The sequence below is a fragment of the Nelumbo nucifera genome, chromosome 1 (genome assembly GCF_055504915.1).
Source record: "Nelumbo nucifera cultivar China Antique chromosome 1, China Antique-T2T, whole genome shotgun sequence".
NCBI classification, from domain to species: Eukaryota; Viridiplantae; Streptophyta; class Magnoliopsida; order Proteales; family Nelumbonaceae; genus Nelumbo; species Nelumbo nucifera.
This window is the reverse complement of record NC_142649.1, coordinates 98965094-98980112: the sequence shown is the minus strand read 5'-3', so window position 1 is coordinate 98980112 and position 15019 is coordinate 98965094. Positions and strand designations below refer to the sequence as shown.

General features: G+C 34.7%; 1 long non-coding RNA gene across 23 annotated transcripts in view; it reads right to left on the bottom strand.

The window, feature by feature from the left end:
- LOC148803593 (uncharacterized) overlaps positions 1 to 15019 on the bottom strand; it is a 108017-nt gene that overhangs the window by 67311 nt on the left and 25687 nt on the right. Inside the window, exon 5 of one of the 23 annotated variants that reach the window (XR_016077413.1) lies at positions 5843 to 6708. The exons of 21 other annotated variants lie outside the window; for them this stretch is intronic. This is a non-coding gene — a long non-coding RNA (uncharacterized LOC148803593). Of the gene's footprint in view, positions 1 to 5842; positions 6709 to 15019 lie in introns of those variants that run through there. One more of the 23 variants, XR_016077437.1, reaches the window with a different exon arrangement.

Sequence of the window (15019 nt, the reverse complement as noted above, 5' to 3'; positions counted from 1 at the left end):
CCAAATGGTCAAACCATTTGACTTGAGAACCGGACCATAGAACGGTTCCCTATCTAGTATGATTTTAAAAACATTGTAGAGAATAATCAACTTGATGAGGGTTTGGAAGCTGTATGTAGTGCTGCACGTAAGCTTGATTTTGATATGAAGGGAATCTGTACTAGCCCGTTAAATGAAAATTTCTCACAACCAAGCAATGAGACAAATGTAGACAAAAAAATTATGGTCCCAAATGTTGGAATGATATTTGAAAATTTGGAAGATGTTTACCATTTTAATAATGGGTTTGCTAGAAATGAAGGTTTTAGTGTGTGGATATCACAAGGCTACAAGCTAAAATCTAGTATTTGGAAGACTAAAACATTTTGTTGTTCCCATGAAGGCTTTGGTAGTAATGATAACGGGTGAATCGATAGAAAATTTCACCATGACATAACAAGAACAGGTTATTGCACTATGAAGAGGTCGTTGTGGTTCGTCAAGAACTTGTCCATTATTGTAACAAGAATGGTGTAGCCCCTTTGGGGTATGAAGTTGTAGATCCCACTCACGTCCAGGGGTCTCGAGCTGCGGATAAGTTTTTGTGTCAAAGTTTGTGACGAAGTTTGCTGCGGTTGTGATTCGGGGTGAATGACTACCCTCTACAGAGCTCCCCCCTGTGGGCGTAGGGCCAACACTGAATACTGTTGTGACAATAATGTTTGATATTATGAATCGGCCCTACGATTAGCTTTCATGGCTTGACTTTGCTCAATGGATTAAGACTTGTGAATGTTTTTAAGCTATTGGTTTCTACATGGGGCAAGTTGAGGAACGCATTGTCGCATTGGCCCATATATTTTGGAAGGCTGCGGCCTTGGGGGATCAGAGCTGGTTTTTGGTCGGTTGTTGAAGGACGTTTGCTTCCGTCTTAAGGTGGCCGAAACTAATCTTGCAAAAGCTATTTAGAGGTTAGAAGCCCTCACGGAAGAATGCAGTCACCAGCGAAAAGTAGTGGCTGAATGTGAAGTTGAGGTAAAGGAGTTGAAGAATTTTGAAGCTCGAAGACCGACGTTAGAGAGTATAATGTCAGTGAGGAAAGAATGCGCTACCCTATAATCAATAGTTTTTATGAACGTGTTTATAATGAATAGATATGATTGTTTTGTATTTACATTTTCTTTGTATTAGATTGAAACCCGTAGTTATTCGTATGGGAGAAATGTTTGAGACATGTTGTTGCCCCCAAATTTTACTGGTGTCTTTATCGCATTATTAGTAAGTTACTGACCTTACCACATGACATCCAGTGGATGTGAAACATAGAGGGGAGTTCTTTCATTGAGTTATGAATTACAGGGTTTCCGCCATAACTTCCAAAAGTCCTTGTTGGACTGGAAAAGAGGTGCTTGATTTTGTAACAAAATCTATCGCATCTTATTCAGTTAAAATTATGTATGGAATCACGTGGAAGCACGAGTAAGTGTTTTCGGGTTATTATAAAAAAATGTGTTCCTTCTTAGGTTGGAGGCTCATCGCAATTGCTAAATGATGTCAAGGAGTGAAATTGTGTTTGTTTGTTGGTGATAAAAGACACTTCTCGTCTATGCAATCATACACGCAGGCAAGGTTAATTGTTGAATGAAGACACTTAGTGTTGATATCATCGCTAGTAGTTTGACCAATATGATTGATGAATGAAAGTTGGGGTTCTATCGTGACCATGTCAGTTAATGTGTTTGATCATCGTGTAAGTGAACTAGTAGTGCAATTTTATCGCAAATAGAATGTCAGCCATTGGGTATTTCAAGTATTTATGTTGGGTACCTATTGGGATTTATCACGATCTAGCATTAGCACAAGCATAGTAAACTTTATTGCAGATTGTTTTAGAAAAGAGAAAAAAGCTAACAATGTTATTCCAATATCTGAGAGACTAGTAGGTATGAAAGAGTTATCCCGAATAACGTTATGTAGATAGCGTATTTGTAGAAAGGAATTGTCTCGACAGCTAAACATTCTCAAGTGCGAAAAAAATGACATGGAGCATGAATGAGCTGTGAGGTGAGTATTAGGGTACATATTTGTAGAAAATGGAAGTTGAGCTATTTTTTGTAGGGAATGTAGTTTTGCTACCCATACAAGGATCGGGGGTTGCTACTGCTGGGTTCTCTACCAATAACATTCTTTCCAAGCATAAGGAGAAAGCTCCAAATGCTGTTTATAAAATAATGCTTGAGAATGACTAGGAATGGCAATGGGATGGATTCGGGGCGAGGATCATATTTCTCGTCTTCGATCCCAATTATGAAATTAATCCCCATTCCCGTCCTTGATCCCCGTTGGGGATAAAATTTGTCCTCCATCCTCCATCCTCCATCCCTGACGGGGATGGGTTCCCCGTAGGGATCGAATCCCCGAAATTTTGTTAGATAATAGTATTTATTTGAAAAATAAATTTACTTAAAATAAATCAAAATTTTAAACTATAAATACTTTTTTAAATATGTTTTGATATATATATATATAATATAATAATATACTTAATATATAATATAAATAATATATATATATACATAATCGGGGGCGGGCAGGGCAGAGACCTCAATCCCCATCCCCAACCCCGACCCCAACCCCATCGGGTTGGGGAGTCGGGTCCCCGTCGGGGATGGGGAAAATTGCCATCCCTAAGAATGATTGCTTAATCGCCGCCAAGCATTTCAACAAATAGAATGCTTGGGAATAACATATTTATTGTTTACAAAAGTGAAAATATTATTTAACAACTTTTGAGAATTAATTTTTTAGTTGATTTTTAATGTTAAAAATAAAAAATAGAAATAGAAAAAATGATATAATAATTCAAATGTAACAGTTGCATATGTTTTGTGTCTTGGACTATAATAGAAAATAAAATAATAATGGCTTTGTACATGTATTAATTTGTAAAAATCCATATAATTTGTGTCTTGGATTCTTGATTGATGCATTGTCAATAAAATTGTGTAATATTTATATATCCCGTTATATTAATTGTAATATATTTTTCCATATATACCCTTAAAATATACAATTCCTATGTATTTATATATTATTTATAGTTATTTTGACATTAACCTTATTACTAATAATATATTTATGAATTTTGTATACAAGTATTTCCATATTTTTCATATGTGTTGAGTGATGACACTTGAATCTTAATTTGACAATATACTACAATGACTTTCTATAAGGATGCTAGACTAATTAGAGGTCGATCATTACTACTATTGAGTGATGAAACTTTGGATGAAGCAAAAACTAAGAAAAATGAGGTGAGCAAATGCCGTGGCCTGGGATTAAACGTGGGTTGCCCACACGATAGGCATGAATACTTACCACTATACTACAAGGACGTTATTATATTTACTTCATGATTATTTCAAAAAAAAATCAAGTGACCAATTTCTTATCATACAAAGAATCAATCCTTTGGATTCACGATAAACGTCCATAAAACAAATAAAAAGTTAGAAAGTGCCCCATACGCCTTCGTTCAACCTCACATGTTTTCTAGTAATCAACACCAAGTTGGCAGAGCCATTGCCAAAGTCTTGGGGTGCAAGTTGGGTCGGGGTTGCCTAATTTAATTATTTCAACTATTATGGTTTATGGCCCGAGTAAAAATATGATGATGGAAAATATGAAACTGGAAAATCTTTGATAAATCAAAAACTCTTTTTAATTTTTATGAATACCATCTAATTCCTTACCAGTTTTATGATACCGGTTGATTGGTAATGAATTTTTTCAATATTATATTTTTCGGTGTTATAGTCGAATTAGTTTTATGATACCAGTTGATTGGTTATGAGTTTTTTAAATTTTCGGTGTTATAGTCGAATTCCATCGAATATATTTGAAATATGATAAATTCTCTACCAAACCCGATCAAAATTACATCCCTAGTTGCACTATAACCAGTACGGTTGTCTTTGAAGTTCCATTTTTTTTTGGGGTGGGGCGGGGGGGGGGGTAGGTGTTGTCATTGAGACTGCGTTTGGATTCAGTGTAAAACATCATCAGTGTAAAAATACATTGATGACGTTTTACACTGAACCAGAAAGTGACCGTTGTTCTTTTGAAAATAGTGATGGGTGAAGCAATGTAAAGTTTTACATCGATAAAATTGATGTAGTTTTTACATTGATTATCGATGTAAAACTCTAGAGCTGATGAGGTTTTACATATATTATCGACGTAGAACTACACTCCATCCAAACGCATACAAAACTGAACCAGAGTGTAGTTTTACGTCGATAATAATTACACCCTCTTTCCAAATACATACAAAACCACAAAACCAAACCGATGTAAAATTTACATATGTTCTTGATTTACATCACATCCAAATGCAGCCTGAAGTTCAAATACTCATCCCGTGGGCCAGCATAGCTCGACATGATATGGGCCATGCTAGGCCTGGGACGTTACTGTAGCAATAGGGCAATTCTTATTAATTTTTATTTTCAACTTTATTAAACTATTTAATTCCAATTGTATTGTATTCTTCTAATTTAATTTTATTATTTCATATATAAATAATTGTATACATCAAAATTCATATAGAATAAAATTAATTCTTTTTTTTTCATTTTTTGTCAATTTTGTTGATTTATTTTAATATTTTCATCATATTTTTAAATGTGTCTCTCACAGCCTAACCCACAACAGGACCCGACCTAGCATGGGCCTGACCTATGAAGGGTTTCAAGTTAGGCAAGCACGGCCCACCCAAGCCCACATGTCGGCACAACACAACCCGCTATAGCATGGGTAGCTTGCAAAATCATGTTGTGCTAGCACAACACAACATACTTTAAATGCCCCGCCCAAACCCCTATTTGAATAAAAACAGGTGAAAGACAAAAAAAAATCTGAAATGGTAAAAAGGCAGGGTCGGGTTTTGCCTACCCCATTACCAACCCTAAACTTAAATGCCCCGCCCCAAACCCCATTACCAACCCTGGTCGGGTGAGCCCTCTCTCTCTCTCTCTCTCTCGCTCTCTCTCTCCTTCTCTCTCGCACGCGCGCACGCCACCAGTCCTCTTTCTCTCTCTCTTGTCTCTTTCACAGTTCTCATTCTCACTTGCACTGTCGCACATTCTCAGGAACCGGCGAACTCAAGCACCGGTGCCAGCCACGCCACTAGTGAACTCAATTGTCCCTCTCTCCGGTGGTGAGTCTTGCACTTCTCAACTTTGTACAAGTCATGCATTTCAGCCTCTGTTATTCTGTAGTTTGTACAAGTTGTTAGGTAGGGCTCCGGGCTTTTTATGAGGGCTGGGCTCGGGCCCATGTTATAGGCCCGTTGGTCGGGCCGGGCTTGGGGTCGGGCCTGAAAAAATTCTGTTGATGAAGAGCAAAAGCCCGGCCCAGCCCATGAACAGGTCTAGTAGTGACGGGGGGTCATTATATGTTTATTTTAACGCAATATATATATTGTTTTGGATAGTGTTTAATCTTGAAAGACTCTTCCCACTAACAAACTCTTCCCACTAACAAATATATTGTTTTGGAGAGTGTTTTTAACTAAGTAAATTGTTCAATGTTGTGGAATGTCAATAGTAAGTTTTTTTTTTTTAGTAAATAAGGCCCGTTTGTGCTTCAATTCTCCCATTTTTCATTATTAGAATTCATCCTGAAAAGAACGAATTCTAAGAATTTTCCAGATTCTAAAAAAGAGTAAAGCATTTGGAATTACCTATTTCTTCTTTTTGTTTTTTCTTTCTCAGAGTTGTTTTGTTTCTTCTTTTCTTAGAGTTGTTTTCTCCGACAATGATAACTAGAGTGGTTTTTTCCAACACAGTTGTCAATATTTTCTAAATACCACCAGCCACTATCAATAGTCGTTAGAGCTTCACAAGCAATAATCCTCAGTGATTTTCTCTCAGTTCTCATTCTCAGAGTTGTTTTCTCCAGCAATAATCGTCAAAGTGGTTTTCTCTTGATGATGGGGAGAAGAGCATGTGCAATTGTCACACCGGCAAGAAGCTTTCCCAGTTCTTCATTGTTCCTCACCGCCAGAAGAACATGCCTTAGGATGATCGTTTTTCCTGTTGTCTCGTTCTGCGTTGCCGGATTGAGAACAACGGCCACATGGAGAAAAACTCCTCCATGTGCAATTTTGTTTTTCTTGTTGTCTCGTTCTACGTTGCCGGATCATCCTCACAGCCAGAAGCTTTCCCATTTCTCTTCTCATTCTGTTTTCTTCTTGTCCCCAAGGAAGGAAGAAAAAATGCATGATATTCATGACAACGTCCAAATGGAATCAAAAGTTAAAATTTTGGCAAGGAAATAGCAGTGACAAAAGAAAGCAAAATGGAATAAAAAAGAATAAGACAGATACAGAGAGTAGATATGTTCATGGACAACAACCAAATAAACAGGGGCACTAGTTCCAACACGCTGTGAATATCAACCCTTTTTCAAGTACCTATCAATCCTTCCAACAAGGAACTGCAGGCCAGCCTTCACAGATCCAGAGTATAGAGACTGGCTTGTTATTTGGCCTACCTCCTTCCGTCCTCCAGCACCTTTCTTCACACTTCCGGTAGACTCCATCTCTCGACCTTCTCAATAGAAGAACAAATGAAACACGAGATCACGCCGGAGTAACAACTTCCTCCCATCGGAAATACGACAATCTACACTTGTTCAAAGCGAATGCTTTGAACTGTATTGATGCTGTAAGAAGAAAATAAGAAGAGAGAGAGGGGGTTACCGACTTTTCACCGAAGGAGGTTATGATAAATAGTCAATTACGCTTTTACCCCTTTTTTCACATGTGACCGAGTCACACATGTTCAAAATTTTAAAGTTACGTAGCAAGAAACATAAGCACGGCCTAGCCATGGGCATGGGCTTTCAAACTAGGCCCAGGGTGCGGGCCAGGTTGGGCCAAGGCCTAGGTTAAGGCACTTATCATTAGAGAAAAGCCCGGGCTCAGCCCATGATCAACCCTATTGAAACTCTTGCAGGATAGACCAAGACTCGATACACCTATTGATGATCTCTCAATACATTTGATGTTTTTAATTTGAGTTTAGTAAGATTCTGGAAAAACCTGATACCAATTTCACTTTAGGCAAGGCCATAGCACTACTTAAACATTTTGCTATCTACTTTTACTTAAGATGTACTATGTGCAAGAAATTTAAATATTTGAATGTAGTGATAAGTCCACGGTATGTGCAAGAAATTTAAATATTTGAATGTAGTGATAAGTCCATGGTATTGTTTTAATAGACAAACCAATAATATCCATTAAAATGTATTATGTGCAGAAACTTGAAAATTTTAATTGAATTATACCATCCGTGGTACTATTCTAATAGACTGATCGATAATATCCATCTCCATTTTGATAATTTGCTACACAACTCTCTACAACTCTGTTTGAAGGAAATTCTAAAAGTGAAGATAACTTCTTTTAAGTTTTTTTAGTCTATTTAGTTTTACCGTATGTTTTATTGGAAATAAGGAAGCTGATTTACTGTAAAATAAAAGGCTCATATTTTGCCCCACCATTTCATAATTCGTTGTTTTAAATCGGAGGTCCAATTTATTATCAACCACTACCATGAAGCTAAAGGATTATGTAGAATTGCTTCACTCATTTCCATAACCATTATCTAATATATAATTTTCTTTCATCTTTGTTTTTTAGTCTTTAACTTGTACCTAAAAATTAATTAATGGCCTTTATTTGCCGAGCCTTTGTTTTGGAGATGTCGTTTGTTTTGATACCACTTTTCGAACAAATGAAGATAAACAACCATCTGCTCCTTTTGTGGGAATTAATCATCATAAGAAAACCATGTTTTTTGGAGCCGCATTGATGTATGATCATAGTAAATCTTTTAAGTGGGTGTTCCAATCTTTTCTAAGGGCAATGTCTGCAAAACAACTGAAAACAATTCTTACAGACCAAGATCCAGCAATGGCAAATGCAATAAAGCAAGTCTTTCTAAAAACATGTCATTGTTTATGTATATGTCACATATATCAAAATGTAGCCACACATTTGAGTAATATACTTGTTGCTTCTCCATCATTTGATAGAGATTTCAGTAGTTGCATATATGACCGTGAAGATGAAGATGAGTTTCTTATCTTACTACAAGGCATGAGATGAGTGACAAGGGTTATTTCAAGTAAAGGAGAAAAACACACAAAGGAGTGAAAGCATGAGTAATTTGTTGATAGGGTATTTAAAACCATCTCTTAATTTAGCTGAATTTTTTTAAACATTTCGAAAGAGCTGTAGCAGTTCGCCATTGAAAATAAATGGAAATTGAAGTAAAGATGAACCAAAGTACACCCAATGTGTCTAATCCAATAAAGATATTGAAGTGAACTTCATGTATATACACCCCACAATATTTAAGGAATTTGAAAAGGAATATTCAATGGCCCTTGATTGTGATATTGTAAATAAAGTCGATGTTGGAACAACTTTTCTACACAAAGTGAAATATTCCAATAGACCTCGTGAACATAATGTTACATCCAACCCATCAAACATAGTGGTTGTATGCAGTTGCAAGAAGTTTGAGTTTGTGTGATTTTTGTGTTTGTATGCACTTCGTGTTTTATAAAAAGATTATTAAAACAGGTTCCATTATAGTATATTTTAAAACAATGCACAAGGGATGCGAACGATGGAACTACTTTTGATTGTCGTGTAAAGTTGATCATAATGCTGAATTTTCTATAATGCTTACAAACCTAATGAGATTATTAGTATCTAGAGAAATATCAACATGTGCTGCAGAAGATAAAAGGGCATTCTCATAATTATTAGATGCATTTAATAATGCACGTGTAGGAGTGGAAGATATATTGAAGAGTAGGGTCTTGGATTTTGAATCTTCAAGTGTAAATGAAATGGAAATAGATAAGAAAAAAAATTGTTTGGAAAAACGAAACAAAAAAACGGACAATCTCATCAACATGACGTTGTATGATATTTTTTATATATATTATTATTGGAATTTTTTGCTAATTCATATTATTTACTTGGTTTGTTTTATTCCTTGTTAGGAATCACATCAAAGTGCTAAGGAAAAAGTGGTTAACGGAAAAGAGAAGAGAAACATGAGAAACATTAAACATGATGTAGTGTGATACTTCTTTTATTATTTATATACTTTTTAATTGAATTTTAATCTCATTCATATTATTTACTTGGTTTATTGTATTGCCTGTGAGGAATCACATGAAGGTGGCAAGGAAAAAGAGGTTATTAGAAAAGATAAAAGAATAAAAAAACATCTTTAAGGATAATTTTTCTTTATTATAAATAATTTGATAGTAACTTTTTTGTATTTTTGTGATGTTATAAATATGGTTCATATGATGTTACTATTAGAGTGGCTTTTAATCCTAATGTATCACACATGCTCAATCTGAATCACTTGGCTTTATATGTACCAAATAAAATTATTAAATGCCAATTTTCATCAAATGAGCCTGCATACAAGTTGGTTACAAGTAATTAATTAATTATTTTTTCTTGTATTTTAATACTTATTTAATATTTAAATTGATTAAATAATAAATTTCTAACATCACTTACATTCTTTTAGGCTTCATTAGCTCCAGGGGATTTACATAAAAAGTTCGTAAGTGCAAATGCACAGTTGAGTCAGGTTAATATATTAAAATTCATAGTAAATGTGCACTTCAAAATGGAACTAACAAATACATTTTAAATATATTGATTGTACAGAAATCGTTAAATGCTAACATCTACACAAAGAATTTAATTACAACTAACGTTGACCAACATGAGAAACCACTTTCCCCGCAAAATTCATGAAAATGTTAATAAGTTTACTATTTTTATGTGAACGCCAATTACTAATAAATGTGCTACCCAAACCTTGCTGCTTTTTTGAAATAGATTTAGGAAGAATTTGTCAAGACCATTGAAGAAACATCAAATTTTTAAAATCTAGGCCTCAATAGATTATTAATATATTTATTATTATGCTTTTTAGGACCTTGCCACTACAAGAGCAACCATAGGGTCTATATGTTATGTTTTGGTGATAGCCAAGCCTAAAAGGGAGAATCATGCCAAGAAAAACAAGAAAATTTGAAAACATATGAGCAAGTTGTAGGAGATGTGTATGAACTTCCATCACAAACCCCATGATTCAATTGTGTATTTGGAGTTTCTTTGAATTATTATTGTCTATCTTAACATCCTTCTCTCTATCTCTCTCTTATTAATTTTTTTTTGGAGGTGAGGGGGTAATGGATTATTTTAGAACCTTTGGAATTAGAAAAATTTACATCATATATTTAACTTTACAATTATTATGTAAATTAATGATGCTAAGATACCAAAGCTAATTGGGAGTTTGTTCATTTTAATTTCCAAAAATTGAACTTTCTACGAAATTACATCATAAATTGATTTACATAGTTATCTATGGCTTCATATGAAGCTAAATATTCCATTTCACCTATGCAAACATCAATAAATACAAATAAGTATTTGTAGATGAGTATTCCTTCTCATCAATGCTTAATTATGATACAAATAAGTCTAAGGGATCATTAGATTGGACTTAGGAACTGAGATGAGTCTTATTGGGCTAAGGTGGCGATTGATAACACTTTTCATACGTCAAATGTCTAAAGAACTTGCTTTTCAGACATCGGACGCATTTGGATTGTGTTTGAAATAATGATCTGAAATGGTTTTTTAGATATGAAATATTAAGATCGCAGCCCGACACTTAATGCACTTATACAAATATAAAAATACCCCTACATACTTTTTAAAAGACACAATATACCCCTCTTTTAAATCGACTCATTCATCTTCTTTCTCTCGAACGAGGAAGAACAATCGCCGAACTACCGAATCCGAGCATTCGTGTTCTTTATCTCGAACCAGGTATATTTAACGTCTCAAATCCAACTTTTGCTTTTTGTTTTGCTTCTTCATTGTAGTAAATCCGAGCATTCACTTTCCTTATCGTTTTCTGCATTTTTAGGGTTTCAAATAGCATTCCGACATTAGTGTTCAGTGGTGCACAGTGTAGACAACTTTGATGCTCATGGCCTTTAATCCTTTCCTCTCCCATCGAATCTTGATCTCTTTTTCCTCATTATGCAAAACTCTCTCTCTTCTCATTCTATCCAATATCTCATTTCTGATATGTTCGTTCCAATTCAATCCGATAAGGTTTGATTCCCATTCTATAATAGCAAATAGATCCAGCTGAGATGATGTTTTCTAAATTTCGCAAGCCAACATTGACTTGGTTGATTTCTCAAACCTTCAAGGATCTTTGAAAGGATCAAAACTTGTAATCAAGGAAGTTTAACAAATCATTTTCAGTCAAGTTTAACAAATCAATTCCTTTTGTCTCATCAATCTAAACATTATGTTAACTAAAAGTTTTTGCCATTTTGGATGTTGTATTTCTATTTTGTATTCACAAAATTTTCCCCTTTGTTTTTTCATAGTTTTTTGGTTTTTTTAGTTGAAAAACAACTTTTGTTAAGTTTCTAGCATTTAAGGGAAGATTTGAGAGAGCAATTGCGGTCTTTCATTGACCATGACATGATGCTCTATTGTGGATCACAATCGGGTCAAGAAGATGACAAATTCTGGGTTGGGTATTCAAGTGTCCCTTAATGCATGGCTTATTTGGGTAAAATAAAACCCGTATTGACCTTCTTATTCTCCCATCTATTACAAAACTCACATCTTTCTCATCTAAAATCTGAATTCTTAAATTTGAATTTCAAACTAAGCGTCTCTTTTACCATCAAAACTCTACACATTTGTAGTAGTATATATTATAAAAATGACTAACCATGACTTCAATGGGAACTCAGGCATTGATCTGATGTTGATAATAAGATTGATATTGTGGGCCTGAAGGAGTCGTAAGCATGGGAGGTGTCAACGAAAGCCATGTTTGGTTCACTGCTCTTGGCCTCATTCTCTTAATTCTTACTCATTCTAGGCAAGAATGATTAACATTAGAGTGTTTGGTTACAGAATTCTAGAAACTGATTAATTTGGGATTTATTGATAATTAATTAATTGATAAATTATTTATGAACAATAATTGTGGGTTTGATCAATTTAGTTACCTTTAAATTTAATGATAAATTCAATTGTTCTTATTTAATATGAATATCAGAAATTAACATTAATTATACTAATTTGTGCATTTATTGTTATTTATGCATTTACTGATAAACAATGTGTTTTAGAAACTAACCAAAGGCTGAACCATTTTTGCCCTGGGTTGATGGCCAATAGTTAAATAGTCCGGGTCAAACGGGTTACACCATGACACATCAGAAATGTATATAATTATTATGAGGTTCATTTTCCCTCAATTTCCATTAAAAAATGGCGACTAATTTAGAATTTACAAACTTTTTCTTATTATTCGTATTATTGGAACAAATGTTTCATGTCATAACAGAGTGAATGACAAACTACTCTAAATGCAGGTATACCTGTGTGCTGACAACGCTACAAGAAAGAGGCAAGGCCTTCAAAAGATAGCTCAAGCGTCTCAACCAGTATAATGGAAAACTAGAAGACTAAAAACAAGAATGATGCGACTATGGTGATGGAGGCAAGGAGGATATTCAAAAGAAAGCACCACTTCTGGATATGACTCTCAACATCATGGGAGTGGTAAAATATTGATTTTTAGGCGGCACTCTACCTCAGAAATCTGATTTGAACTACAGGCCTACCTACAACAATTCAAAATTATAAACAGCTCCACCTATAACATTCATACCAGTCCGTGAATTGGCATCAATTCCGACCTGACACCTACCTCCAACTGTATGGTGGAGCTAGGATTTCTGAGGTGGAGTGCAGTCTAAAAACCTTATTTTTTTTTGTAACAAAAATGCAAATCAATTAAAATAAAAAGCAGTATATGTTGTAAGAGTGCTGACAAAGCACAGAAGCATAGCACATTCAGCATTCCCTTAAACCGGATGCACCAATAACCGATCAAACCAGATGAAACTAAAAAACCAATCTTTCACTGAGTAAAATAATGTAAAACTTATTAAAAAGAAAAACATAATTCTAATGTTAATTCAAGTTTTTTTTTTTTTTGAGTCAGGTTGAAGTTTGAATAGTCCAGAAGATCTCTCATTCCTTATAAAAAGGGCCATTACTCAATGTTGGTACTAACAGTCCACGGTTAGCACATTCTAAGATTCAAACCTACATTTGGCATTTTTTCCACAAAATGACCATTCTAAGATTCAAAATCACATCTCACACTAATCAGCCTGAGATTTTACCATTACACTTGAGTAGTCCAGAATTCTACTTATGAAGTTTGAGTAGTAGTCCTGAAGACCTTTTTCTTTTTTTTTAGAAAGGGCCATTACTCAATGTTGGTACTAACAATCCACGGTTAGCACATTCTAAGATTCAAACCTACCTTTGGCATTTTCTCCACAAAGTGACCATTCTAAGATTCAAAATCACATCACACTAATCAGCCTGAGATTTTAACATTACACCAGGCAATGTGACAATTCTACTACCTAGAGACTGACAATTGCCCCCCCAAGCCATTACTTCCTTTCTACTTATGTTTATCTTCATTACTACAAGTGGGAAAGGCATGCTTATTGCACATGGTATTCATATCAGATAGAAAAAGAAGAAACCCACTTTATGCATTTCTTTTCTTTTTCGTATGTATCGAAGCCTCTCATGAAAGTGGTCATTTGTTTTCTTTTATATAGTTAGAAGGATGAATCTGCTCTTACAAATTACAATATCCCATACATAAAGCATGATTATTCTGATGTTTTGCATAAATTCCTTGGAATGCAAGCATTAAATAAATATATGTGGTATAAATGGAACATCCATAATTTACCCTCTCAAACGAATTCTTCCTCTTGATTTGCAAAGGAAAGTTACTGTATTGCCTTGCATGGTGAACCAATCCTTTAAATATGTACCAATAGATACAATCCTCATTTCACAAGAACAATATTCTCTTCCAGGCCTTTCAAATAATCAATACAACCTACAATTCCAGCTTTTTCAAAACTCAAGTAGGTTCTTCGAAACCATTAGAGCTATCAACTGGTCGGGTAAGTATCCAACAGAACTAAACCAACCAAACCAGTTATGCCAGTTCTCATTATGTGGCTTGGGTCCCGATTAATAATTAGCTCAGGAGTGCTTCTTTCTGTCCCGAACTGATTATATATAGTTAATAATATATGTCTAATGGGGTAAATTTATGTCCAAATGAGTAAATTCTTTTTGTTAATTTCTGTCTAAAGGGGTAAATTTCATAGACACTATATAGATATTTTTTTTGTCTAAAGGGGTCTATTGATAATTCTTTCTGTTAACTTGGAGAAACTTTGATACGGGTTCTAGATATAGTTTAAAGTTGGCACTTGGAGATCAAAGGGAAGCTTTTTGATTTCCTTTAAGGCCGATTTATGTTGGACAGTGTTTTGGAAACTCTATTGGAGCAGTTGCACTTTCTCTTCTTCTCCCATCCTATTTGGTCTTGTGAAACCCTAGTTTTTTTTTTGGGGGGGGGGTGAAGAGTTGTTTTTTGCTTGGGTTAGAAATTTTAGTTTAGTAAAACCCCGATTTAATTTCCGTTTGCATTCATTTACTTAATGGAGCAAATTGAAGGAAAAATCAAATATACCATAGATTTCGGGTTTGTGGAGACTTTATTAGGGGCAGTGACCACTGTAGAATTGGATGGAACTAATTATTTTGCGTGGTCTTCGTCTATAAAAATACTTGTATGTAGTAGAGGGAAATTGGGTTACATCACCAAGAGCAAGAAGTAACCTGTAGTGGATGATACTACCTATGAGAGGTATGTTAGATAGTGTAAGCCCTTAGCTCCAATCAGATTGATGTATATATCCATCTATTGAAAATGAGTAAAAGTACATAATTGTTTCATATTATAATTTATGTGTTTCTGTGCAATTACCC